General features: G+C 39.4%; 1 protein-coding gene across 6 annotated transcripts in view; it reads left to right on the forward strand.

Moving 5' to 3' along the window:
• Positions 1-1,870: 1,870 nt before the first annotated feature.
• Stag1 (STAG1 cohesin complex component) overlaps positions 1,871-24,234 on the forward strand; it is a 383,606-nt gene continuing 361,242 nt past the window's right edge. For 5 of the 6 annotated variants that reach the window (XM_087562317.1, NM_001433817.1, NM_001433818.1 and 2 more), the window contains exon 1: positions 1,871-2,054. The gene's annotated coding sequence lies outside the window, so the exon portion shown is untranslated. Of the gene's footprint in view, positions 2,055-17,749; positions 17,765-24,234 lie in introns of all 6 variants that reach the window. The other variant, XM_087562318.1, reaches the window with a different exon arrangement.

The raw sequence follows: 24,234 nt of genomic DNA on the forward strand, positions 1-24,234 counted from the left end.
ATCAAAACAAAACAAAAAAAAAGCCCCGGAGCTAGCAAACCCAGTCAGAAGACTAGTGAACAAAGTAGGGGCAGATCCGAAGAAGTAACTTAACAATGTTTCAAGGGTGGATCGGGCCTAGTGAAGGACATGACTGCCCCTGCTCCCCCGCCCCCCCTTGGATAAGATCTCATTGTATCTCTCCAAATCCTGCCTCAGCCTCCCAAGGCTGTGGTTAGAGCACCCACTGCTATACTGATTCTCTTCAGATATGTGGCTGGGTACGGAACACAATACAGCAAGTGGAGGGAGTTAACAGCCCTGATTTTTTTTTTTTTAAAGATAAATGGAAACTTGAAAAAAAAAAAAAAACAAACCAGAAAGAACCCAGAAGATAAGAAAATACTGAAGATATTCTAGAAAAAAAAGGACAATGGTATTTAGGCAAGACTGGGAGAGAAGGGAAGGGGGAATGGCTAAACTAGGCGAGGTTTTCGAGATCACGACTACAAATATATTAAGATAAACCACCAGCCCTTTATCAGAGCCTCACAGATTCGAGATTAAGAAAATATATTAAATTACATATGAGTATGCCTTGGTACCGGCACCCTCGTAACAAGGCAAGCTAGAAACAGGCTCTACAGAGAACACAATAGGAAGTCAATCAGAGGTTAGTAAACGAGATACTTTGCTGAAATAAATGGACCCTCACGAATTCATATCAAAGTTCCTTCAGTGACGTGTAACGTACTTCTGCAACCTTTGGGATAGATACCAGAGGCATTTGACGTACTAGCAAGCCCTCAGGACTATAAACAAGTTTAACGTTTCTAAGGAGATACTGAAAATGCAGCTGCCTCTGCCAATAAAAAAAAAAAAGTCAGAAATGAGGCTGATGACCTATAAGAACAAGAATTCACTTCCGTAGTGCCGAGTTATAAGCAGGCAGAAGGTTAGGAGCCTTGGTCAAGGACAGCTAAGATAGAGACAGCAGGGAAGGGGTCAAGATCTGCTGTGGCTGGCTATTTCTCATTCGGCTAGGATCCATTATTCGTACGTCCACGGAAAGCAGTCCAAGGCTGTGGGAGGAGAATCTAATCCTTAGCAGACTATCTCACAATGTAGCTTCTTTCTCACTAACTAGCCAATGCTGCCGCCTTATGCAAAGCCTGCACCTCGTCGAGAACCTGCTTTACAGATGCAGGACGACGCCAATCGGCCTGGAGCGGTCACTGTTTCCTTTAGCTCCGCGGCAAGGGAAGTCCCGGTCCTCGAAACCTTTTCAACCTCGTTCTGGGAAAGCGCCTCATCAATAATAAACCGCGAATACAATTCTAGGTTGGAAACTCCTGCTAAGCGGGGAGAAAGCAGGGCTCGGCGGCTCCTTGGCCTGCCTCGCCCGGATAACGGCGGGTGTGGGCGACTGGCAGCCTCGGGGCGGGAGCGGAGCGCGGCCCCCGCCGAGGAGGGGCCTCGGCGGAAGAGCTGGGGGCGGATTCCTTCCCGGCTCTCCGAGAAGCTCTAAAAATGGCGGGCGGCAAGCAAGCGAGCGGGTCGCGCAGGCGCCGAAGAGTCCGTCCTTCCGCTCGCCTCGGGCGGCCCACGAGCCGTCCACAGCGCCCTGGTCCAGACGTCTCCGCGGCTCGCCATTGGCAGAGCGCAGCAGGAGCTTCGTGCGGGGGCGGGGCCGCCACGCAAAGGCCACGTTTCCCGCTCCAGTGCTGCGCGTGCGCGCCCCCCGGAGGCGAGCGATAGCGCGCGCCCCCGTCCGAGGGCCCCTGCTCGCGCCTCAACTCCCTCCCCTTTCCGGGCAGGCCGGTCCTGTCAGCGAGGCAGTGAGCACCGCGGCCAGCAGAGGGCGGTCGGGACCCAAGTCTGCAGCGGCGCCATTGGCGTGTGGAAAATGCCACCAGATGGCGGGTTAGGATTGCAGCTCCGTTGAAGGCGCGGCCCCCGCTCCCGAACCCCCGGCGACCACCCCGTAACAACCCCCCCACATCGGGAATAACACACCGGAGACTTTTGGGGGGAAACTAGGTCGACGGCCGACAGCGCCCGGATGGGCAGCTGAGGTGAGCGCGGGCGGCGGCGGCGGCGGCGGGGGGCGGGAAAGGGGGAATGCGGCGGCAGCGGCGCGGGGGCTGGAAGCGCCGATCCAAGATGGAGGCCGGGCGAGAGCCTGGGAGCGCGAGCGGCGAGCGGGCGGGCCGGCGCGGGCCCCGCGCGGGGGAGGGAGGCCGCGCGGGCCTGTGCGCTGCGCGGCGGCTGCGGGCGGCCGAGCGCCCGGGACCTGCTGTGGGCGCGGCGGGCGCTCCGCTCCCTCCACCCCTCCCGCGGGCCGCGAAAACGGTGCCCCCGCCCGCCCGGGCTCCACGGCGGTAGCGCGGAAGCCTTTGTGGCGCGCTCGGGCCCGCCGCCAAGCCCGCCCTCCGCCCCCCCGCCCGGGCTCTCGGGACTCGCCCGCGCCCGGGCCAGCCTAGGCGGGCTGGCGCGAACGCCTTCCGCCGCCCTGCGTTTCTGCGGTGCTTTAGCGGCGGCGGCGGCAGCGTCACATGACAACGAGCTCGCTTCTGCCGAGGGTCCTGGGGGTCGCTCAGTCCTACTGCTGGTCCAGGCCTCTGGTGGCTGGGGTGGGGCAGGGGGCTGAGGACCCCGGCCGACGGGGCGTCGCAGCCTGGCTTTCCCGCTATCTGTCGTCCGAGCCCGGGACGGGGCCTCCTGGTGAAACGTGTCCAGGCCGGAGCACTGCCCCGCTAGTTTCCCAATCCCCCGGGAGATGAGGCCAATAAAAGTTGTTTTTCCTCTTCCCCGAAGGTGGGGGGCGGGATAAAGAGCTGGGAAACCCGAGGGCTTGGAGTTGGACCTGAGCCTCACTTGGAGGGGTCCGAACCGAGTGCTGTTTGTGTGCAGTAGAGACCACAACATTTTCTGGTTTTCGGATTGTCACGTCACACGCTTTTGCCTACATTAGAATTGTTACTGATTCTTTCCACATTGTAGACAGTCGTGTCCTGGGAGTGTTAAGCTGTGGGATGGTTTTGGAGCCCTATAGACCCCAAATAGTGCACTTTGTGGTACCTAGTTATTTGCTGTTGAAGTTGGTGTTAAGACGAGGGGTATGTGATTCTCTCCTGGTTGTGCTTAGACAGCTATATTTTACACCTAGCAAAAGTAGTGTTTGTGAAAGTACCAAAATCCGCATAAAGTTGTACAATGTGTAACTTAAATGGAATTTGTAACTTTACCTTTAGGTTTCACAGTGTATTTTTTTTATAGAAATTGCAAATTCGGATGGCTAAGCTCTCTTATGGAAATGTACAAAACAGTGGGAATAAAAACGGTTCGTGTATGATGGGTGATGGATGGTCTTATAATGTATATAAATCGAGGCTAAAAGTTTGATCAAGAAATACTGAAAGAACAAGAAATGATATTAAATTGTTTTTAATTATGGGGTATGTAACAATTTTTTTACCCAAATAAACTCAGAGAAACCCCACAGGTGTTTTTTTTTTCTTTGCATTTTAAAACTATACTTTGGAGTGCTTCATGTTGGTCTATGCCTGTAATTCTGGTTACTCAGGAGCCAGAGGCAGGGGGAATCACAAGTTGAAGTTAGCATGGACATTTTATGAGATACTGTCTTTAAAAAAACAAAACAAATAGAGGTCAGGTATGGTCATCTTTTGAAGAGATTAATACAATTACTGTGTGGTTACTCCTTCCACAACCAACAGGATCTCATTGTGTAGCCCAGGCTGGTCTTGAGATCACTATACAGTCTAAGGTGGCCTTTAATTTAGGGCAGTTCTTTTCTTCAGCCTATGGAGTGCCTAGATTATAGGTGCCAGGACAGCCAATTACTGAATGGCTCTTTTGTTTTTTGATTTTTTTTTTTCCAGAAAGGACTTTGGATGTAGTTCAGGATGGCCTTGAATTTATAGCAATTCTTCTGTTTTATACTTTGAAATGCTGGGATTACAGCCACTTTTGGCTTTGAAAGGTTTTTTTTTTTTGTTTTTTTTTTTTTGTTTTTTTTAAAACTCAAGCTGTGCTGCAAGGGGTGAGCACTGAAGTTTCTTGAGGCGTCCCCTAGGTTTGTGATCTTGTTTACTTTTTACCGTCCTCCTTTCTAAAGTTGAGGAAAGCCAGTGGTTCTTTTACACATTGAAAACCCTTTTAGTTATAACTTTTAAAAATTTATAGTTACAATCTCTGCTTTACTTGCCTGATTATAGGTGGATATATCTTAATTATCTTAGTACTATAGGAGATCTAATGCATCTTTGTTAGCTTTTGGCCAAAGCCTGTAATTATTATTATTTTATTTATTTTTGACATATAGTCTTAATAGGCAGCAGTTCACAAAATGGCTACTGTAGTAATCAGTGTCTCTGATTTCTGTCCCTAATTACTATAGATTTGAAGACTGCTTTCAGAAGTTAACCTGATTAGGTCAGCCCCCCAGATAACCTTTTATTTAAATTCAGTTAACTATAGGGACATTAATTACACATACAAAAATTACCCTTTTCCCTCTCTAGTATAATCATAGGAAAGTTATCTTGGTATATTTACAGAATCTCTCCCACTTTCAAGGAAAAGGTAGTGTGAGTATCATTTATTTATTTCTAATGGGGAGAGAAGCATCTTCAGTGACCCTTTTAGAATCTGAACATAAGGAAAAGACAAAGCTAAAACAGTCACCACTTCCCCACCCTTTCTCTTCTCCCTTCCTCTCCCTTCCTCTAATTTTTTCAGTGTTTGCACTACTAGGTATGAACCCAGGGTCTGGTATATGTTAGAATGGCCACATTCTCTGTCCCTGTTTTTATTTTCAAATAAGACAGAATGAGTATCTCAGGCTGGCCTTGAACTCCTGATTCTCCTACCTCTGTCAATCAAATGTTGGGATTACAGCCGTGCCCCACTGCCATCTTTAAATTTTATTTTCCTTACAATTTTTTTTTTCTGCTTGTGAACATGCTGCTCATATGAAGACCAGTAGATAACTTAAAGGATTTGATTTTCTCCAACATGTGTGATCTGTGATTAAATTTAAGATTTTCAAGATTGTCAGCAAGTGCCATCTGCTGAGTCTTGTACCCCCTGCCCACCTCTCAATCCTTGGGGGGGGGCATAGGGTTTCATTATGAAACGTATAAAAAATGCTCTCGTATAAGCCATAGAATGAGATGGTTCTTAATGTAGCAGGTAGGGTTTTATGTCTAGAGAAGGCAGAGTTGAGGTTCCTGTCATTTGGTAGTTACAGTGCAGGATCCAAGGTGAGCTGTGCTGCACCCCCTAAATGCTTCACTCAGGTTTTTCTTGAGGAAGTTACCCTCCCTCCACCCCTCCCTCCAGTGTTGTGCATGAGCTTGTGTACATTCGGTGGTGTGCTATGGTGTGTGTGCAGAAGTCAGATGGCAGGTACATGATTGGACTTCCTGGGGCTTCCAGATTGTGAGAGTTGGTGGCAAGTTCCTTTACCTGCTGGACCATCGTGGATCTACATGCACTCTTCAAAGGCTCTCTTCACCAGTCAGTATTTGAAGGACATCTCAAGTTCCACCTCCCTGGTAGATTTTGTTGTGTATTTTAGAAATGTAAGTTTTATTTAGTGTGTGCGTGTGTGTGCGTGTTTATGTGTGTGTGTGTGGTGTGTGTGTGTGTCTACATTATGCATATGAAAGTGTGAGCACAACTTTGGAGATTTAGTTCTTTCCATCAGGGATCTGGGCATTGGATTTAGCTTATCTTTACCTACTGAGCCACCATCTCACAGACCCCTTCCCTATTTTTTAATATTTAAATTTTTTTCCTTTTCAAATGAAGTCTTGTTGAGTTTTTCCAGGTTGGCCTTCAGCTTGGTTATTTAACTTAGATATTTCAATCTGAATGTTTCTGAGTGCTGACATTACAGACATGCACAGACTATGTACAGCTACTGCTAAGTCCAGCCTTTTATTTATTTATTTTTTCAGTTCAGTGTTGGGGAAGTTCTGCCTGCTTTATCGAGTTTTTTTTTTTGTTTTGTGCTATAGTGGAAATGATGAGGCAGTGCATTAGACAGCTATACTATGGCATTTTACTATAATTAAACATACCTTTTTAACTTTCTAGATGCTAACAGTTAAAACAATTTTACATTTTAACTTAGTACAAACATACACATAATACATATAATGGAAATAGCAGCTGCTTAGTGTGAAGTAATGTTTAACCTTTGAGAACAATGTGGTATGACTCACAGTTGTTTGGGTTGAATTGTAATCAGGAAAGTGCAAAGTAGAACTATAAGGAACCAATCTACTTCAATCAAATTGAAGAAATTAAAAATTCTGATAATGCCTTATGCCAATGAAATAGTTGGAGAAACCATATTAAAAATTTCTTATTGGGGGCTGGAGAGATGGCTCAGTAGCTAAGTGCACTAGCTGCTTTCCCAGAGGACCCACATTCTGTTCAGAGCACCCACATGGCAGCTCACAACTGTTTGTAACTCCAGTTTTAGGGGATGTACTACTCTCTTCTGTCTTCTGTTGGGTACTGTACACATGTGACACACTGCCACACATACAGGCAGAACATTTACATATAATTAAATCTCTTAAAAAAATCTTCTTGAACTGGGGCCTTACTATGTAACTCAGGCTAGCTATAAACTCTGTAACTGAAGCTGGCTTAATAACTTACTATCTTCTTGCTTCAACCTCCTGTGTACTAGTGTTGGAGGCAAGTATCACCATGGTCTTACTACTTCTGGATAGAGTTTAAATTGGTAATAGTTATTATATGAAGTTTTTTTTCTTAATTATTAATTTGGAAGTACATCTGCTTTAAACCTCATTGTTAATAGTCCTTTATAGTTTAGATGAGGGAAATTATCTTTTGGTTTTTGATGTTTTGATTTGTTTTTTTTTCCAAGACCCAGTCCTTCTCTTATGTAGTTCTGGTTATCCTAGAACTCAATATGTAGACCAGGCTGACCTCAAACTCTGAGACCTGCTCTGTCTCTCAGGTGCTAGGACCAAAGGTGTGTACACCAGACACCATTCCTGGCTTTAAAATGTTTTATTATTTTATTTAGTTAGATTTGGTTTATGTGTGTTGTACTTTTGTGGCAGGAAGTCTGTGCACCATGAGTGTACAGTGCCTACCAGAAGAGAGCATAGGATCCCCTGGAACTGGAGTCACAGATTTGTAACCCCATGTGAGTGCTGGGAATCAAACCTGGGTCCTCTGGAAAAAGCAGTTAGTTCTTTTAACCACTGAGCTATCTCTCTAGCCCCCATAAGAGAAATTCTTGTTTATGAAGATAAGTGAACAAAATGTCTATAATACTTTTATTTGCAGTAGCCAAACTTTAGAAAATAAGTTTCCTTCAGTGACACTGTACAACAGATAAATACATGTGCTTTTCAAAAGTTAAAAAGCCAACTTGGTCAAAAGTTATTTCCTTTCCCTAATACTTGGTTAGATATTCTAGCATCTTTTTCGTCTTTCTTTGTAGGCCTTTTATAAAACCTTTGTGATAGGATTTTTTTTTTTTTTAAAATTAGGATGATGGCCTCAAAAAATTAGGAATTACTCCTTTTTACTGAGGGGGATTGTATCATATATATTAACATGATACATTAATATATAAAATATATTTTATTTCTGAATAACACATCCTGGACCTGGGATTTTCTCTATGTAAAGTAATTTATTTAAGACAGAGTCTTATTCTGTAGCACAGGCTGGCCTGTATACAGTCTGTATATCTCAGACTGGTCTCACACTTGGAATCTTCCTGTCACAGCCTTCTGAGTACTGGGTTATACTTTGTTATGGAAAGATACTTGGGAGACAAATTAAAATAGTTTCTTAAAACATCAATGTGCTTTTATATCATTAGTGTGTTCTTTTAATCTTGACCAGTCTAGTGGTTCAGTTTATCTTTCTAAAGCAACTTTACGATTTTTTTTGTCTTTTCTATTGCATTTGTGTGCTGCATAGTTTTTTTGTCAGCTTGTCACAGACTTTGTCACCTGGGAAGAGGGAACCTCAGTTGAAGAATTGCCTCTATCAAATGGCCATGTTGGATGTTTGTGCGGTATTTTATGAATTAGTGATTGATAGGGGAGTACTCAAACCATTGGGTGGAGCCATCCCTGGGCAGGTGGTCCTGTGTTGTATAAGAAAGCAAGCTGAGCAAGCCATGGGAGCAAGCCAGTGAGCATAACTGTTTTGTTGGGTTTCTGCTTCAGACTTCTATTTTGAGTTTCCTCTGCCTTCGCTTTCCTCAGTAATGGACTAAAATCTATAAGCTAAAATAAACCCTTTCCTCCTTTAAATACTTTCAGTCATTGTATGATCATAGCAATATAGAACCCAAGCCAGGACAGTTGATGTCTGTTCTTTAAGATCCTCCACCTTCTTTGTAAAGTTTTAGGTCTTAGATTTTAGAGATTTCTCCTTTATTTGTTCTTTTCATTTTTTTTTTTTTTTTTTTTAATATTCTCTCTGTAGTCTAGACTGGGCTTGAGCTCATGATAATCCTGTGTCAGCCTCCTGGGTGTTTCAGTTGTAGAAACCAGCCACCCTATCTAGCCTGTATTTTCTTGTTTTTAGTAAAAACATTTAAGCTATTGATACTCCTCTAAATAATGCTATCTTCCATAAGTATTTTATCATTATTCAGTTCAAAATAGTTTCATGATTTGAATTGATATCTTTTCAATTTGATTACCTGTGGCTTACTTAAAAGTATATCTAATTTTTTATATATGGGATTACTTTAGATATTTTATTTCTGATTTCTAGCTTAACTTCACTTTGAGACTAAGGATTTTGATATATGTGAACTTAAAGTTTTTGACTTTATTAAGAACTTCATCTCTCACAGCTAAAAAAAAAGATGCATTTAGGACTATTGCATGCTTTATTTTATAGAAATGGTCAAATGGTAATATGAAAATACTGTTTTGTTCTATTCTTTTTAGTAAAGACTTGCCTTGAACTCCTTGATCCTCTTGTCTCTATCTTCCAAGGGCTGTGATTACAAGTATGCACAACTATACCTGGTTTTGATAACATTTTTCAAAATTTACCTTTTTTTTGCTGATTCTTTTTTCCTGTGAGGAGAGAGATCTTATTTTATCAGATTATATTTGACTATGATTATGTTATTGGCTATTTCTCCTATTTTATTTTTAATTAAATAATTTTTTTTGCCTGACTATGAAAGTGAAAAAAAAATTTTTTTCCCTTTTGGTTTGTTTAGACAGACAGAGCTTCTCTGTTTTTTTTTTTTTTTTTTTTTTTTTTTTTTTTTTGGTTCTTTTTTTCGGAGCTGGGGACCGAACCCAGGGCCTTGCGCTTCCTAGGCAAGCGCTCTACCACTAAGCTAAATCCCCAACCCTAGAGCTTCTCTGTTTAACAGAGCCCTGGTTGTCTTGAAGCTTCCTTTGTAGATCAGGCTGGCCTCAAACTCAAAAAAAATCTTCCTGCTTCTGCCTCCCCAGGGCTGGGACTAAAGGTATGTGCCATCAAGCCTGGCCCTTTTTTTTTTTTTATTTTGTGAAAGTGGAAGTTTTTAGTTTGTAGAGTACCTATTTAACTTGCAAGAAGCCCTGAGATTGTTCCTCAGTGGAATGTAAGTGGAGTGTGGTAGTTATGTTCCTAGAACCTAGAACCAGGAAGGGTCAGAAGTTCAAGGTTAGCTTGAGCTACAAGAGACCTTATCTCAAAAAAAAAAAAGATTATTTGCTAATATCTGCTAAAAAGAGTGAAGTGGTTGATGTTTACTCTGCTTATAGACTACAGAGTTAGCTGCTGGTATAAGCCTAGAGACTTCCCCGTTAGCGATGGAGAGTGGATGCATTATAGCAGTAACTAGAGAAATCAACATTTGCTGATTTCTGAACCCCCGGTTTGTACATGACAGTAGTGGAAGATTCACAGTACAAGAAAGGAAACTCAACCTCGTTTCAGTCTAGTAATCCAAATTAGAGAAGCAAATATTTCTCATGAACTGTTTATTTAAATTAAAACACACCATGAACTAGGCATGATGTGAAATCTGTAATCTCAGTATTTAGAAGGCTGAGGCAGAAGGATCAAGAGTTTGAAGCCAGCCTGGGTACATCTATAGTGATACCTTTTCTTGGCAAATGAGAGTGGGGGTGGACAGGATAACACTGACCACAAACTAAAACACCCCTCATGGTCATAGTTGAAGGAAGCATTGTCATATGATGTGGCCTAGACCGCCATCATTGAGTTCCTGGTCCTAAAACCACTGTGTTAGAGTTAAACTTTATCCTCTTCTTCTATATAAACTTGGACAAGTTCATTAATTTAGATTTTTCATGAAAATAGGAACTGCAAAATGTTCTGTGAAATAAAAACGAGTATTCTATACTCTTAATGTTTAACCATTAGATTATATTGTATTGTATGCAGATCCAAAGAACATCAATCTTAAACTTAAAAAGTGAATAAAATGATACTCTAAATGATAAGGACAGTTTTCTGAAAATCAAATAATTTTAGCTCATGTGGAGATAGGCATCAGTAAAACTAATGAGGATGATCAGACGGTGAGTGGAAAGATAAAAGGCAATAACCACTGTTTCCTGCTTATCATTAAGCACAGCTTAGAAATGGGAGTCCTTTTTCTTTAGAGAGGTACAGCATCAAGGAAAGACATTGTAGAGCTCCCTGATGCCCAGGTTTTGAGACTGTCTATTCATGTAATGTGGGCTGGTCCAGGTTGCCATATGTAGACCAAGCCGGTCTTGAATTTGTACCTCAGTTTACCAGGTGCTGGGATCACAGATGTGCACTACCATACCTAGCCACATTATAATGGTTTTTTACATTTAATACATTTGATGACTTTCTTCAAGATTATTTATAAATATTAGGCTTTGTATGTAGAAATCTGTAAGGAAAAAGAGTAGGAGTGACTTCTGTTTTCTTTTTTTCGGAGCTGGGGACCGAACCCAGGGCCTTGCGCTTGTTGGGCAAGCGCTCTACCACTGAGCTAAATCCCCAACCCCTAGGAGTGACTCTTTACCAAGAGTAAAACACATTTTATAAATCTCCTTTAAGACTTAGTTTGTAGATCAAATATGATAGCTGACTGATTTTTTTTTTTCCTTCTGTAACAATGGATACAAAAAACAAAGTTGTGGTTATCTAGTTTTCAGTTTAAGTTACTAATATTTAAAATATTTTTATAAAAGTAAAAATACTGTATTTCATAAATATATAGACAGTAAGGTATAAAATAGTGTAGGACCCCTGTCTTAGTTAGGGTTTAACTGCTGTGAACAGATATCATGACCAAGGCAAGTCTTATAAAGGACAGCATTTAATTGGGACTGGCTTACAGGTTCAGAAGTTCAGTCCAGTATCATCAAGGTGGGAGTAGGGCAGCATCCAGGCAGGCCTGGTGCAGGAGGAGCTGAGAGTTCTACAGCTTGTTTGAAGACAAACGGAAGATTGTCTTCCACACGGCTAGGAGGAGGGTCTCAAAGCCCACTCCCGCAGTGATACACTTCCTCCAACAAGACTATACCTACTCCAACAAGGGCACATGTCCTAATAGTGCTATTCCCCAGGCCATGCATATTCAAAACACCACAACCTGAAATCTAATCAAGAAGAAAAAAATAAAAACTTAATTTTTAAAAAATCTGGGCATTGAAGACAAGGCCTTTCTGCATGAGTGCTCATTACTGAGTTTCATCCTAGCTTGGGATCTGATTTTTAACTATGTCTGTACCTTTGGCTAGCTATATGTCTTGGAATCATTTCTTCTTTGGGCAGCAGTTTATTTTTAATTAGTTTTTTTGACAAGATGACATTCTTATTAAATCCCTTTGAAATAATCATAAAATAAATTCTAAATTAGGTAACAGCTTTTTGGATGTCTTTAGTTTTCAAAGGCTTAATTGTGACATTGTTCTGTACATTTCACTGAAATGCATAGAAGAAACACAATTTTTCCACTTAAACAGGTTTATTTTCAGTGTGTGTATGTATAAGATAATGCATTATAATGTGCACTTGAGTGGGTGCACATGTTTGCTCTATGCACAGGTGAGTGCAGGTGCCTTTAGGAGGCCAGAGATGTTAACACCTCTAGAGCTGGAGTTAATGGTGGTTGTGAACTGACATAGTAAAGTGCAAGACCATGGGTTCATTCCCAGCCTAATGTTCATCATGCCAAGAAGCATATTCACCAGCACAAGCTTGTTTTTATAATGTACTCATAATTATATTTAATGTCTCATGATCATGGTATCAGTCACAAAATATTGAATGGATAGCTTGCTCTAGACTATGTAGGAACCCCCCCCCCCCCAAAAAAAAACAGCCTATTTTTTCCCATATTAGATATGGTTGTAAAATTTGCTTTCTCTACTGGCTTTATTTAGCTGTTAGGCAAAACAAAACCTAAGTTCTCTGATACTTATTAAGGTTTTTAGAATTAAGCACTTTTTATTAGAGCACTTTGTAAAATACAAGGGAGGAAGATTGCATCATCTCATTATGCATTTGAACCAAAGCCCTGACTTTGTGAATGTGCTGTCAAGGATGGTACTTACTACCCATAGTGTAAAAACTCTAAGATTATATACTTAACAGCACATCTGTGTTTATATGTCTGAGTAGTGGTATTCGTGTATTTGTATGTGTGTGTGCACATGTGTAGGTTTGTGCATGTATGTTTGTAGGCCTGATAGAGACAAGAGTGTGTGAATTGGCCTCCACTTTATTTCTGGAGGCAGGGTCTCTTTCTGAACCTGGAGCTTCTAATTTCAGCTAGTCTAGTTAGCTAGCCTTGACTAGTTAGACTAGTTAGTCTAATTTCAGCTAGTCTAGTTAGCTAGCCTTGACTCCATTATTCCTGCCTCCTGAATGTTGTGATTACAAATCGCTACCACACCTGCCTGATACGTACATGGCTCCTGGGGTTGTGACCTTCCAGCCCTTGTGGAAAGTGTGTGCCCACTGAGCCATCCCCAACCCCAAAGTTCTACTTTTGGAACTATTCTATTCAGGCTGAGTGTTGATAGAAGATTTTTTAAGAACAAGAACATCCTTTCCAAAAATCTATTATAGGCATTCTGCTTCGGCCTTTAAACACATAACCATTATTTCTAGACTATAGTGTCAAGTGATTTAAATTGATTATATGTTACTTAGTTTGTATATCACCTTTCAGAAAATTAATTTACAGATGGGGGCTTCATTAAACTCTTCCTTTTTCTTTTTTCCCTTTTGTTTCAAGAGGGAAATGATAAACCTAGGTAGGAATGAGATGGTTGTGAAGCTGAGATTATCACTGAGGCAAACTCAGCTGTCACTTAAAGTTCTCCACATTAGAGATTTGTTCATTTAACCTAAGCTACATACTGGGAAATCAGGCTGACAAATCACATACTGTGATTCCTCCTGGGCAATAACAAATGGGGTATTGTGATGATAATAAAGAAAGTCACTGATGAGAATGAGAAATTAAGTGGAGACAGTCACAGAACCTAAGCAAGAAACTAGAGGCACAGGGAAGAACAAAGACCAAAATCTGTAGCAAAAACAATTGTGGTATGCCAGGAATTAGGAGAAACCTGTAGTTATGGTGGGGAGAACACACAGAAAGAATGTAATGGCGTCACATGAGGTTGGAGTGGTAGAATTTAGGTTGTGTAAGGTGTTTGTGAAATAGTTAGGACTTTCAAATTTGTTGTAAGTAAAAAAGCTGTGAAGGAGTTTTAAGCGGAGGATTATTTAAAAATATTTCTAAAGTCTTAGGCTACGCAATATTTGCTTAGCATGTCTGGAACCCTAGGTTTGATCCCTTGCACTAACACAGACAATAATAACTAACATATCCAAACAAAATAAGAAAAATAAAATTTCTAGCTCATTTTCTTGATTTTGCTTTCTAGAGCACAACTAGCAATGTCTGCAGATAATATTGGTGGATAAAACTTGATGAGATGGTGTGTGTTACTGATATCAGAGAGTAGTGATCAGGGCTGTTACTGAAGAATTTTAGTAGCTGGAATAGTTTCCTGTAACAATTGATTGTCCAAATAGCTATAGAGCCAAGGTTGGGAATCCTTGTTTTGCCTCTGTGTGAATAGGAGTAGACAAGGAGATGGAATGTGAAAAGAGAAAGGGTAGGTGGGTCGTTACGTAATCTGGTGATAGAGGCCATGCCATGGACAGTTGTGATTATGACAAGAGCCAACAGTAAAAAACTGTTCTGATATTGTAAGAGTTATGGAGATAGGTGTGTTAATAGAGAGATATTGACAGAATACAGCAAAAACAATGAAAGGGAAGAAAGGTTTAGCTCAGCTCATGATTTTAGAGATTAGTCTGTTCTGGTGGAATAGGTATGAGGTAATAGTCTTTTACCTTAATGGGAGCTAGGAAGCAGGGTGGGCAGGGAGAAATGAATGCTTTTATATCTTGACTTTTGTTTGTGTGTGAGGGTGTGCACTCAGTAAGGTGCTTGTGTTGGGGTCAGGGCTACCTCAGGTTCTTAACCTTTCATTTTGCTTGAGTCAGGGATTCTTTTCTTGTTTGCTATTGTACCATTTACTTCAGGTTGATGGCCCATGAGCTGTGGAGCAGTGGAAGTGTCTTGTCTCTCTGCTTCCAATTTAACTTGGAGTGCAAGGGATTTTGTGTGTGCGTGTGTGTGTGTGTGTGTGTGTGTGTGTGTGCGCGCGCGTGTGCGTGTGTGCGCTACTATGTGACGTTTTTAACATGGTTCATGAATTTGAACTCTCACGCTTACATGGCAGATGCTTTCAGCCGCTGAGCCATCTTCCCAGTCCTGTTCTGATCTTACTTTACTGAATGTGAGTTGCTTTTAATAGGTAAGAAAGAAAATAAAGTTTTGTAGTCTACAGTTTGTCATGTTTGCCACTCAGTTCTTTTACATCTGTCATCTGTTTATGTTGTAATTTTTTCTGCCATTGTACTGCTTTACCATCTAATAGGATGCCCTTTTGTATGTATCTCTAACAAAATATCAGTGCTTCTACTTTTGTAAACATTAATATAGTCTCTTTTCTTCTGGGAATACATCTGTTTGTGTGTGCATATTTCTCAGCATTTCTTTTTTCATAATCCCGTAAATTACTTACTGCATTTCAAAAACTCATGCATGTTAGGCAGTTTAATTCTAAATTTGGTTTTCTTGGGGCTTCTTTCAAGTATTTTTTTAATAGATACTCTTTCTCAAATTTTTGAGCATTTTTGTCTATTGCAGTCTATGCTGGTTCCTTTTTGTTATATGACTTATTATGTATGTATGTTTGGTCTTGCCCGCCCCCTCTCCCCTCCTTCCCCCCTCTCTCTTTCTTTCCTCTCTCTTTCTTTCCTCCCTCTCTCTGTCTGTCTGTCTGTCTATCTGTCTGTCTGTCTCTTTCTAGACAGGGTTTCTTTGTGTAATCTTGGCTGTCCTGGAACTCTGTTTCTCTCTATAGAACAGGATGCCACAAACTCCAGATTCTGGGATCAAAGACATGTGCTACCTCCTGGCCATGTGGTTTATTTATTAGAGGTTTTTTTTTTCCTTTTTTTTTTTTTTAAAGAGATTGCTTACATGAGTGAAGAGAATACTGACTTACCCAGGGGTGGAAATCTAAACTTCATCTTAATCATTTAATCTATCATACATATTTGTTCTGCTTAAGATAAAAATGAATGGATTTTTATTCTAGTGACCTGGGTTGTGATCTAGATTAGTATTTTGATTAGCAGTATGTTCTATTGTAAATCACTTTGACCTCACTGCCTCACTTGTATTGGGAATGATTGGGAATAAGTATGTATGTCCTCTTCATTCAAGGACATTGGCTAGTAGATGACTAGCTAATGAAACAATGTTCTGTAAACATTAATATAGTCTCTTTTCTTCTGGGAATACATCTGTTTGTGTGTACAGATTTCTCAGCATTTATTCAGTTAGTAAAACAGGATGTTTTTAGAGGTGTGCAGTGAGGCAGAAAGTGTCTCTAGGGAAGTCTCAGTTCTTAATATGAAGAACATGGATAAACTGTTTGCCAAAACTGTTTCTCAGAATTGGTAAGCATAGAAATTATGATATATACCTAGATATGTAAGGCCTAGGTGACTAGAGTCAGGAGTGTATAATAGGGTGTCAGTTTACTGATTTTCACTGAGAAAGTAAAATGACTGGTTTGGACTGACCAGTTAAGTGCCTTTGTTGTGGTTTGGTAGGGGGACCTATCTATATCAAAAGCAGATTGTAATCTGGAGATTGATTGGTAAACCTGGAATGGTTTCAAAGCAATGTCAGAATTTTTTTTTTTTTTTTTTTTTTTTTTTTTTGGGTTCTTTTTTTCGGAGCTGGGGACCGAACCCAGGGCCTTGCGCTTCCTAGGCAAGCGCTCTACCACTGAGCCAAATCCCCAGCCCCGCAATGTCAGAATTATTATACCCCTAGTACATTGACAAATCTATTTGCACAGTAGCAGATCTAGGTCAGGGCACTCTCCAGGGACAGTGTGGGAGATAAAATGCTAAGTTTATTTAAACACCTCTCATCATTCACTTGATTTGGTTCAAATAGTCACAAACAAGATCTGGACCTGGTTCTCAATTTTTTTTGATTTTGTATATTAACTTACTCCATTCTAGAGATCATTTATCTTTTTATGTTTGGTTCTTCACAATTTTACTTTTCAGTGTTGTCTTCAGTTTTAAAAGAGCCTTAATTATGTGTCCTGTGTACTGCTTCATGTGTGGATTCAATTTATTCCTGAAGAGTTGAGAGAGATAAATCATTCCCAGTACGTCTAGTACATCTTTGCTTTGGAAATAGATGGTAGTCTTGATCTTTCCTACCTCTTGCCTTTCTTTTTGAGAAATACTGAGATACACTTTATGTAGTGTACAATTATCTTGCTATAAGTTCATAATTCAGTGATTCTTAAATAATTTGGAAAATTAAGATCACCACTACTATCTAATTTTAGAATGGAAAATTTTCATCATCTATGAAAGAAAAGTCTAGGCTCATCTGTAGTCAGTTCTAATTTTTGCTCCTACTTCCAGACAAATACCAGTCTGTTACTACATATTTGCTTGGCCTTTTTCATCATAATTGAGATGATATAATATAACCTTTTTCATTTAATATGTTTGAAGATTATTCACATTGTTTCATTACTTTTTGAGATAGAGTTCAATTTTTTTATTGTGAGAAAGATTTATTTTGTTAATTTATATCAACTGTTAGGCATTTGGTCTCCTCCACCCCTCCCCCATTCTTTCTCTTTTCTCTTTCTTCCTCCTCCCTACTCTTTCCTGACTTTTTCTAGCTGGGTCTTGCTATGTAGCTGGGTCTTCCTAAGCTGGGTTGGCCTTGAACTTGCAGTTATTATTCTGTTTTGCTATTTGAGTGCTATAACTTCAGACATGTGCCAGTATGTCAAGTTTTAGATTTCCAAGTTTTAGCTATTTTGTATGGCTCTCTGAACCTTCATTACTAAGACTTGGTGTAGTTTGTGTTCCTTTTTTTTGTACTTTATAACTTTTGGATGGTGTTTTAAGTGAAATAATTTATTTGTGGGATTATTGTATAATGAAATTATTATTATTATTATTATTATTATTATTATTATTATTATTATTAGTCTTTTATCCTATAGCTATGGCCAGTTTGACTATTCACTTGTCTTTTTTTTTTTTTTTTTTCTTTATTTTTGTGGATTCTTTGGAATCATAGCTTCAACAAGTAGAGGTAAGCATCTTCCTGCTCACAGTTTTATGTTAAGAATTTCCATTATGCTGCCACTTTGGCACCTGGGTTTTGTTGATTTTAGAAAAGAGCTTTTAGTTGTTTACTGTTGAGTATGATTTTTTTGTTTTATTTTTGAGACAGGATCTCAAGTATATTATTCTGGCTGACCTAAAACTTGCTATATAGACTAGGCCTCAAACTCATAGCGATCTCCTCGCCTCTTCCCTAGTGCTGGGATCAAAGGCAGGCTACCACACCTGGCTTACCATTAACAATTGTTAACTGTTAGCTTTCTGTACCTCCTTGTTGAAAAAGCCCTGTTAACTTGCCCAAATGCCTTTTCATATTTGCCTATAGTCTTGATCATGTGGTGTCTTCCTTATTTTGCTAGTGTGGTATATTATTGATATTTTACAGTGAACTGTTTTTGCATTTCTAGTATAATTTCACTTGGTCTTGGTGTACAATTTGTTTTGAGACAGGGTCTTAGTCTATAAGCTTGGCTGACTTGCATGGAATTTGCTTTATTTATGTAGACTATCTTGGCCTCCAATTTGATATAGTCTTCCTTCCTCTGCCTACTGAGTGCTGGGGTTATAGTAATGTATTCCCATCTCCAGCATGTAATCTTTTTAATGTGCCTGTGTGCTTGGTTTGTTTATATTTTGTTGAGTTTTTGCTTTTCATATTCAAGGAGTATTAGTCTTTAGTTTTCTTGGGGTTTCTTATCCGTCCCTAGGATTAGGACCATGCTGCTGTTACCAAGTGTGTTATTATTTCCTCTTCTAATTTTTCTCCTTTAACAACAAAAGTTATTTACTGTGTGTGTGTGTGTGTGTGTGTGTGTGTGTGTGTGTGTGTGTGTAGTTTTTGAAGCTGACTCTCAACATGTAGTCTCAGCTGGCCTCAAATTTTACTTTTCTATTACTGTGAGGAACATCATGACCAAGGCAGTTTATAAAAGAAAGCATTTAATTGGTGGCTGGCCTGTGGCTTTGGAGTGTTGAGTCTATGACTGTTATGGCAAATAGGCAGGTAGGCATGACACTGGAGCAGTTCCTGAGAGTTTCAATCCTAAGACATAATTGTGAGTTAAAGAAAGAAAACGATGGGGCTGGGGATTTAGCTCAGTGGTAGAGCGCTTACCTAGGAAGCGCAAGGCCCTGGGTTCGATCCCCAGCTCCGAAAAAAAGAACCAAAAAAAAAAAAAAAAAAAAAAAAAAGAAAGAAAACGATAACAGGGAATGGTGAGGGCTTAAGAACCCCAAACAACAGTGACATACATCGCCCAACCCTTCCCAAACAGTTCTACCAACTGCAGGACAGCATTAAAATAGATGACCCTATGGGGCTCATTCTCATTCAAACCACCATACTCACTATATAAACAAGACCAGCCTTGGTCTTATAATGATCCTTCTACTACTCCCACCTAAGTGCTGGGATTATGAGTTCAGCCACCACGCCTGGTTGAATCCTAATTTCTGAAAGAGTTTGAGTAGTCCCGAGTGGAGTGGGTGTTAGATGTTTGATAAAATTTACTAGTAAAGCTCTTTGGCCTTAAACTTTTTGGGGAGAGTGGGGAGGAAGCTTTTTACTACTAATTTATTATCTTGCCATGGGTCTGTTGAATTTTAAGTTAGCTATGGCAATTTCTTCTTCTTCTTCTTTTTTTTTTTTTTCATTTCATCTAGATGTTCCAGTTCTTTGAATGTAAGGTTGTCCATATCATTTATGCTTTGATCCATTGCTTATTTAGGGTTAGATTATACTGTGAAGTTTTTACTTTTTCTTCTATTGACCTAATTTGATTCTGTTGTGGTTGAAGAGAATTCATTATAAATTCTAACCTGGTTAAGTTTATTGAGAATTGTTTTGTTCCCCAAGTATGGTGTATTCTGATGAGTTTTAGTTTTATTGGAGAAGAATGCGTGTTTATTGATATTGAGTGATATATTCTGGATGTGTGTGCCAAGTCTAATTTGTTTATAGTGTTGTTGCAGAACTTCTGTTTCTTTGTTTATATTTAGTTCAGAAATTTTTTCCATTATTGAAAGTGAGATTATGAAGTGTTCAAATATGGAACCTTCCTATTTCTCTTTTCAGTTCTCTTAGTTATTTGGTTTCTAAGTTCATAATTGTTATGTATTGATGAATTAACCCTTTGATCCACATGCCTTTGGTTAAAATGTATTTTGTCTGCTATTAATATGAGCACATTAGCTCTTTTTATTAGTTTGCACTGATTTTTCCCATTCTTTCATTTTGAAACCATTTGTGCTTATTGTCTTAAAAGAAATCAATTCTACTGATCTGTCTTTTATGAAATTAGGTATTTAACATTTAAAGTGATTAGTAATAAGGAACTGTGCCAGTCACTTTACTATTTGTGTGTAGTTACTGACTTCTGTTATTTTTGTAGTCAGCCACTGGCCTGTCCCTTCTTTTGAGTGTTTGATTCTTACAATGAAAGGGACAAATGGGTTTTGTGTCTTACATGTGTTTGGAAGCTGCTGAGGAAGCCATTTAACTTTAGCAGAGTGGGGCTGAAACAGCAGTCAGTGTCTGTGAGGATGTACACAGAGTAATTCATTGGACATACCAAAACACAGGTGCAGATTTTTGGATACGGTACTTATGGTATACAGTTGTAAGCTAGCCATACCAGGGGTAGGATCTGCTCCCTAGACTCTTGCTGCTTAGCTGCTGTGTGAAGGACGACAGCTGTTCAACATCGGTAAGCAGTGTCACAGTAAGGCATTGTGTGGGCATCCCATGTGTCTGACTAGACATTAGAGTTCTGGAATATAGTAGTGATTCTCTCTCTTATCCATGGAGGATATATTTTTATATCCTTGAGTAGATTCTTGAAACCCAAGAATAGTGGTGATACATATACTTATAATAAAAGTTTATTTTTTAAATTAGGTGCAGTAAGATTAATCATAATACTTAATATCAAATTGATTAATTTGAATTGAGTGTAGATGAGTGATAGGTACTTAGCATGTGTAAGGCACTGGTTTGATAACTGTTTTAGTGTTCTGTTGCTGTGAAGAGACACCATAACCATGGCAACTCTTAATTGGGTGCTTGCTTACAGTTGAGGCTTAGTCCATTATTATTATGATAGAGAACATGGTGGGACACTGGCAGGTATTGTGTTAAAGTAGCTGAGAGTTTTATACCCTGATGTAGACTCAGAGGCAGGCAGGCAGGCAGGCAGGCAAGCAGAGGGGGCGGGGATGGCGTGGGTGGTGGTGGTGGTTGTGAGGGGAGACACAAACTTACAGAGACATTGGGCCTATTTCTTTTAAAGTTTCAAAGCCCACTTCTGTTGACACACCTTCTCTAACAAAGCCACACCTTCTAATCTTCCCTGCCAGTCAGCTACTGGAGAGAAGCATGAAAGTATATGATGAGCTCATGGGGCCAGTCTCATTTAGACCACTACAAATCCCCATTGCTGAATAAATATAGCAACTAAAGCAATGTAATGTGACTAGTTGTCTTTTCTCTTTCAAAGTATCTTAACATACTCTTTAGCATACCTAGTTTTAATGTGTGATTCTTTTGAGAGAGGGTTTTTACTCTGTATCTCAGGGAGCTCTTGACCTTGTAATCCTCCCATGTCTCGTTTCCAAGTGCTAAATTACAGGTGTGTGTCACCATGGAATTGCCATGATCTTGTACTTTACTAAGTAAAATGTACTATTTGAACAAAAGCACTGCAGTCATTTTTGATCACCCAGGATGCTAGGTGACTGTTCTACAGTAAATTTGCTGGACAAAGGAATCATTCACATCTTGGGTGAAATGAACTGTATCAGATTGCAACATACAATTCAAAGTGGTGTAAAGCTTACAAAACTTGTATTTTTGGAATTTCCTAGGTGGAATTTCCTATTTAATGTTTTTGCACCATAGTTGACTAGAATTGAAAACAGCAGAACCTCAGTAAAAGGGGACCATGGAGTTGGTACCAGTACGTTCTGTAAGCTCTATGATTGTTTCAGTAAAGGAATTTTTCTTGGAGCCTGTTATGTTCTTTTCTATAACATCTCTGAACAATTTCTTCACCTAAGATCTACTAATCTAGAAGTAAAAGTAACGATAGGTGAATTTAGCCAGTTAATACTGATCAGTATTTATCAAATACAACTCTTCATTTTAAAATTGCAAAAGAATAAACTTAGGTTAATGTCAGAGCCAAAGTCAAATTTAACCTTCACATTATAACTATTTATGATTTTCATAATTTAACAGACTTTATTTGAAATTTCAGTGATACAAGAAAGGGATTTGCCATGTGGTTTTTGTAATAGCTACTACCTTTTGTCCAGTGATTATTAAATTGCGAAACCACTGAAGACATATTGTCTTTTTTAATCTTTAGAAGACAGGTAAAATTGGCATTATTTTTATGTTTTCAGTTGAGCAAATTGATGCTTAGAGATATGCTTACAACTGGTGAATATACTGTTTGTTAAGTAGCAAAGCTAAGAAACAGGACCAGTTCTTCCTGTTCTTTTATATGTTAATACTTTCGATTATAGGATACAGACATTAGAATCTTTCTGAAAAGACAGAAGAAGCTTTTCTTCTTATTCTTTAGACAATATTTTCCTATGATAACTTAGTGTGTAATGATTTTCACTGAAGTAAAGCCTCTCCACTATTGTCTCTCCTTCCTTCTTATTCTCAAAATTGGATTTAGGTCCTTGAGCATGCTAAGCAAACATGAGGTTCTTTTTTTTAAAAGTGAGAATAGAGCCAGATGTCTTGGCATATGCCTTTAATCCCAGTATGCAGAAGGCAGAGGCAAGTGGATTTCTGTGAGTTCAAGGACAGCCTGGTTTACATAGTGAGTTCCAGGACAGCCAGAGCTACATAATCCAGATTTTGTCTCAAAACAGAAACAAAAACAAACCAACCAAAGAGGATAGAATGTGCAGTGTGTCAGCTAGTATTTATTTGTCCCAACCCAAATTCTGTTGTTTTAACTCAGCAAATTTGTATCTTTTGGTTATAGCGGGACAAGAAAACTAATGCAGGCTCATACTATACATATACATTTTTTTTTACTGTGAGAATCTTGTTACTTTTATGGATATACTTTTTTCTTTTTTTAGAAATGACTTATTTTAAGTATGTGTTTGCCTACATGTATGTATGTATGTATGTACACCATGTACATGCAGTGTCCAAGGAAGTGAGAAGAGGGTGTCAGGTTGGTTTTCTAGAACTGGATTACAGGTGGTCTTGAGTCACTATGTGGGTGTTTGGAACTAAACCTGGGTACTTTGCAAGAACAGCAAATGTTCTTAACCACTGAGCCATCTCTCTAGCCCCAAGCCTTGCTCTTTTTAAGAATTGCATAGTATTTTCATAGGATGATTTATGCATATGATCTCCATGTATGATAAGTCTTATATTAATCTTTCTAGTCCCGTGACAAAGTATCTGAGATAAACAGTTTAAAAGGAGATGATTATTTTGGTTTATGGTTTCAGGCTATGATCTTTTGGTTCATTTCCTTTTGGGCTGTGGTGAGCAGAAACATCATGGTGGGTACATTTGAATGAGGAGGTGATTACTTAATTTATGACATCTGAGAAGAGAAGAGAGCCAAGAAGGAACATGGTTCTTTTCTCCATTTTAAAATTTCCTAGTAACCTTACCTCCTATCATCAGGCCCCACATCTACTGGTAGTGTTATCAGTTAGGGACTAAATCTTCAACACTTGACCTTTGGGGAAATATTTAGGACTAACACCATAATAAACAGACAGTTAACTCATCACAGAATTTTAATTCTTTGAAAAAATCCATATTTTTGTTGATGCATCCTTTTAATTAGTATTTGCTTCAGGAAGAATCTTAATATACAACCCAGACTAGCCTTCAACTCTATGTAGCGTAAATTAGCCTCGAACCAACAATCCTCCTGCCTCAGTCTCCAAACTGGTATTATATGGATAATATACTAGGGTTGGCAGCACTTTTATTTTTAGATCCTTGTTGTGTAAATGTATTTCTGCTTACTAGATTCTTAGAGAAAGAAATCTTGACAGATTCTGTTTAGTTTGCTTTCATAAAAACTCCTTTTTATATTCCTACCTTCAGGTTGAGTGTTGCTCACTCTAAATATTATGAATCTTTAATTCTTAATCCTATCTGATGGATGAGAAATAGTGTATTCCAGGATGGTTTTACTTTTTTTCAATTGGTAGAGGAATTAAATTCTGTGCAGTGTTTGACCACAGAAAAAGCTTTTGAAAAATGAAACTATTATAAATTTAAAATACAGTTTAATAAACTGTAAGTAATTGACAATTTTTTATTAGTTTCACTACATATAAGAATGCCATTATTCCCTCCCTCCCTCCCTTCCTCTCCCTCCCTTCTTCTCTCCTTCCCTCCCTCTCTACTTTCTCCCCAATGTGTTCCCAGCCTGCCTCTTCCCTTCT

The sequence above is a fragment of the Rattus norvegicus genome, chromosome 8 (genome assembly GCF_021556685.1).
Source record: "Rattus norvegicus strain SHRSP/BbbUtx chromosome 8, alternate assembly SHRSP_T2T, whole genome shotgun sequence".
NCBI lineage: Eukaryota > Metazoa > Chordata > Mammalia > Rodentia > Muridae > Rattus > Rattus norvegicus.